Source organism: Acanthisitta chloris, unplaced genomic scaffold (assembly GCF_000695815.1).
Source record: "Acanthisitta chloris isolate BGI_N310 unplaced genomic scaffold, ASM69581v1 scaffold7757, whole genome shotgun sequence".
In the NCBI taxonomy this organism is placed as follows: domain Eukaryota; kingdom Metazoa; phylum Chordata; class Aves; order Passeriformes; family Acanthisittidae; genus Acanthisitta; species Acanthisitta chloris.
In genome coordinates this window covers 11163-16065 of record NW_008682409.1, presented here as the reverse complement: position 1 = coordinate 16065, position 4903 = coordinate 11163, and positions in this window count along the sequence as shown.

The following is a 4903-nucleotide window of genomic DNA, read 5'->3' as shown; positions in this document are numbered from 1 at the left end:
AGTGAATGAGCAGTGTTATCTGACCCTAAATGTTCTCATGGTAAAAGCAGGTGAAAACAAGGCAGATAAAAGAAAGCTGTGGTATTCTTAGGGTGGTGAGGGACTGGAACAGGTTGCCTAGAGAAGTTTGGGATGGCCCATCACTGGAAGTGTCCAAGGCCAGACTGGATGGGGCTTTGAGTTACTTGGTTTAGTGGAAATCGTCCCTGTCCATGGCAGGGGCATCAGAACTAGATGAACTCTAAGATCATTTCCAGCCCAAACCATTCTATGATTCTAAGTTCTACAGTTCTTGAGTGGGTTTAGCCATTGTGTGCTGCACCTCTTGCTCATGCCAGTGGTGTGAGCAAGTTCTGGGCTAGAGCAGTGGTTTAGCAGAGCTGCAGGGGTAAGAAATCAGAGCTGCATGGGTTATAGTGGGGCCAGGGCTCTCCTGTACCAACCCCAGGTTGGATTTTGGAGGTCTTTGCTGCTGCCACAGGCTGGAATTATTAAGGATATCTCTTTGGGTGCTTTCTAACCCATCCATATAAGGAAAACAGCCACTAAGCTACATCGGGAGAGAAATGCAAGGGGGAGGTTGTTGCTGGTTTTAAACCCTCTCTGATGCTGCCTGCATGAGGTGGAGGCAGCACCCTGTACATCTGGGATGTGTAAATCTGTCTGCCCAGCTGCCTGCTAATGCTCTGATGCACTGAGGAACTCTGATCTGCAGTTAGTGACCACATCATGTGCTCAGTCACAGCTTGGGGGCTAAACAAAGTGGAATGGAAGAGGAAGCAAGTATGGAGCACAGAGCTGTGCCCAGAAGCCCAAAGACACTGCTAAAGGATAGCTAAAAGAGTAACTTTTTGTTTAAATTGCTGATATTATTAGTGCTCTGAGCAAAACACCTTTTCTGTTTTCCTTCTGCCTGTGTTTTTCTGTTCTTGTTCCACCCAGCATTTCTCACAGGGAGGCAGGGTGTAAGTAAAATGCAGAAGGTAGAATAAACTCTGTTATTTTCACCTAGTGCACTTCATCTGTCTGTCTTTTGATCCCAGGGTTATCCAGAGCTCCTACAATAAAGAAGCAGGACAGAATCTGTGTCTACATGTTGGTTTGTAGATGTCATATAACCAGACAGGGAGCAGAGGCAAGGAAAAGGCTGTGTAATCTCTACATCATGGAAACTAGGAGGAGGAGAGTGAAGAAGGTGCTGCTTGGTGTGGTGTGTTTATACCAGTCTCAGCCTTGCAGACCCCCCACTCCCTGCACTGCTGCCCCTCCACCAGCTCTTGCAGCCACTCTCCCCCAGGGCTTTCCATCAGCCAGAGCCCCTCTGCAGGACAGGGAAACAGCTCTGTCTGTACCTGGGCTGACCCAGCACTGATGGAACACGGACACTTTATAGCCCTTCCAAGAGGCTGTGACGCAGTGGAGACCAGAGACGACCCTTTCCCAGTGCAGCTTGCCAGTAGCAAGCTCTGTGTGTGCAGTCAGTGTTTGCTTTTGTGTGACATGCTCCCTTGCCAAGTGACATTTTCCACAGATGCTGGCTGAGATCAGTCTGCACCTGCACATGTGTGTGTAACCCAGGCTGTGATTAGACCATTTGTTTGAACAACTGTGGTTTCAGTTCTTTTTTATTTTACATTTTTTTTGTCCATATGCTCACAGCTCTTGTTTCTAACAATGTGGTCTCCTGCATATACCAAACCTGTGCTGCAATAGATGCACTGCAATTACTGCCCTCTCCTACTATACAAACCAAACTTGCTGTTCATCTCTTCCCCTTCTGGCAAACAGCCACTTTATCTGCTGTTTCTTTACCAAGCATTTATCATCATAGATGAAAGTAAGCTGTAATATCTGGGAGCTACACTTACATTATTATATAAGGCTGAAAATACTTATGGAGATCATGGCTTTCTCTGGTTTAACACACATCCTTTCATACCAGAGTGACAGGGCTGAATTTCATGGACTCATAGAATACTTCAGGTTGGAAAAAGGCTCTAAGATAATTGAGTTCAACCATTAATCCATCACTGCCATGTTACCACTAAACCATGACCCCAAGAGCCACATCTACATGTCTTTTGAGCACTTCTTGGGATGATGATTCCACCACCTCCCTGGATGCTAGGGTAAATGGGCAGCTCTTTCAGTGACTATAAATATGGCAAGATTGAAACACTTCCTGGTCTTCCTGAAGAACAACCATTTGGCGACAGAAGACTGGGAGTGACTTCCTGTCCTGTTTCATCCTTGGAGACAATTTAGATTGGAGACAGAGGCAGCCATGTAAAGTAGTTGATTTAGTGACTATGGAATTACGTAAGGATTAGGGATCCTTTGTAAATCAGAGCCAGGATTTGGAGGAGGATAGAAAAGAGAGCACAGGTCCAATTGTAGCCTTCTCTCATTGCAAGATTTCCCCCTGCCAGTTGGTGTAACTGCACCACACGGCATTGCCTCAAACCTAGCACAAGAAGTGTGAATCAGAAGCAGTGGTGGAAATCCCTCTGCCTAAACCCAATGGAGCTGCAGCTCTGTGACAGAGGTATGTGACACAGCAGCCTGTCATGGGAGTAGGGTGGATGGAGCTGTCTTGCTGGCTGAGGTGCACAGGGCTATTTTTGGCAATTTGACTGCATGGTCAGTGATAAGTCTGGTCTGATGCAAGCTGGCACCACTCACTGCTGAGGCTCAGATGGCAAACACTGCTGCTTGGTGTATATTCTTGAATCATTTCCCTTTCAGTTTGCCATACTACTGTCTTTTCTGCCTGTTTTTAAATCTATCTCTCGTCCACATGCAGGGAAATATCTGCAAAGCAGTGCTGCCTGTACCACAGGGAAGGAATAACACCTTGCCCTAGATACTGAAATATCAGTACACCCTTGCCATCCTAAAGAGTTATGCAGCAGTTCTGCCTGGAGAGCAGGAGCCTGCTGCTCCCCTGTGTGTCTGGATAGGCTGGTTAGATATTCTGGTCCTGGTTTCTACACTCTATTTTTAAGTAACTCACACTGTGGTGTCCTTCCTTCTGCCTAATGTAAAAAGGCAACCCATCTCTAATCTGGTTTTCAGAAGTTCATCCAGCTCCACAGGTCAATGACAAGTCAAAAGCATCATTTAATTCTTGAACTTTGCTGCTGGCCCTTGGCTGTGGCTAATGTTTGCCGGGAATCCAAAGCAGCTGCACAAAAAGGAGCTGCGATGAGTCTGAGCAAAGGCAGACAAAGGCCAGAGGCCAATTGTTTCCTTGAGTCGATAGCATTTTTTTTTTCTTCCAGGAATTTAGATGCATCGTGACATAAAGATCATCTTTCTTTTGGCCAGGAAAAGAGGCTGACCCTGATTCCACTGCTGCTCTGATGTCCTCGCTCAAAGGGACTGATCTTATGATGTGGGTACAGAGGAGTAGAGGGGTTTATTCCACTGTGCTTATTCCCTGTTCAAAACATTACCAGGAAAGGCCTGATAAATCCCTTCTGAGGAGGTTCCTCCTTGAGTGTTGGTGTCTCATTTCCCCCTTTCAAATTCCCCACAGGATCATCATCAGCGTTAATCTTGCCCTGGTGGTTCATGCAGCCCTGGCCTGCACCACTCCCCGCTGGGGAGAGACTTCCTGCCTATGAGTCAGTCCAGCAGCGGGACTGGAGTGAACAGATGGGAACAGAGATGGGCTCTGCTCACCCTTTGTGTCCTCCCCATGCACACTGACACGGAGTGAAGCTCTGCCCTGCTCTGCCATGCCATGCTTCTCTACATGCTGCATGCTCAACCTGCAGAACCCCAGACTATTTCAACCGCTGCTGCTCTGTGCTGGCTTGCAGCACCAAGATTTGTGTTTAGGGAGCAGCAGGGTAACTTCCAGCACAGGGATCTGTAAGGCTCATATTACAGTGCTTAGGAAATACTCATAAAATATCAGCTCATTAGACACACTCAGTAGTCATTAGACACACTGGGTAGTGAAGGTACATCAACAATGAGTCAGATTTGCTGTTTGTCACTGCAGCTCATGGTTGAAGAGCTCTGAATAACAGTGGAGCTTCCTCAGCTGCTTTGTGTACAACAGGGAGAGGAAATCAGGGAAGTGGTTAATGTACTTATGGCTTGGTCTAACATGGTCCACTTCAAACAAGGAATCTTCTGGAGTCATAGAAGCATGGAATCATAGGATAGAATGATTTGGGTTGGAAGGGACCTTAAAGATCATCTCTCCAACCAATAAGGTGCCAGAAGTGCCAAAACTAACTCTGTGATGAAAGCTGAAAAAAATATTTCCATGTGTCTTATCCTGTTTTTTTAATAACATGTTCATTTAAAAGAATGGACATTTCCTAATAAATTTCCTTTTAAACTAAAGTCTGTAAAAGGGAGTGTTGTATTTGAAAGGTGAAACTGATTATTTTCTCTGAAGATGGACAAGGGTGGAGTTTTAGATGTTTCTTTGGAAAATAATGAATTGAATAAAATTATAGCGGGTAAAAAAGGAAGCCTAGTTTTAATCAGTTTTGTTCAGAGTTGTCAGTGCAATATAGCCCAGAAAAGCTGTAGGTGCCTCATCCCTGGAAGTGTTCAAGGCCAGGTTGAATGGGCTTTAGAGCATCTTGATCTAGTGGAAGGTGTCACTGGCCATGGTAGGGGGTTTGAACTAGATGATCTTTTAAGATCCCTTCCAACCCAAACCATTCTATGATTCTATGATCCTATGATATCTTTATCCACACCTCAGAAGGAAGGATAGATGTACATTTTCTTCCTCCTGTGACACAGGCTGTGGCTGCTGTCCACATCCAGTTCATCATCAAACTGCTTCTATGGGTGTAACCTTTAAAACTGTCTTGGGAAGGTTATTACATGCCTGGACTCGTAAACAGCTGACAGTTGTGCTGACAGAAGAGTTAAA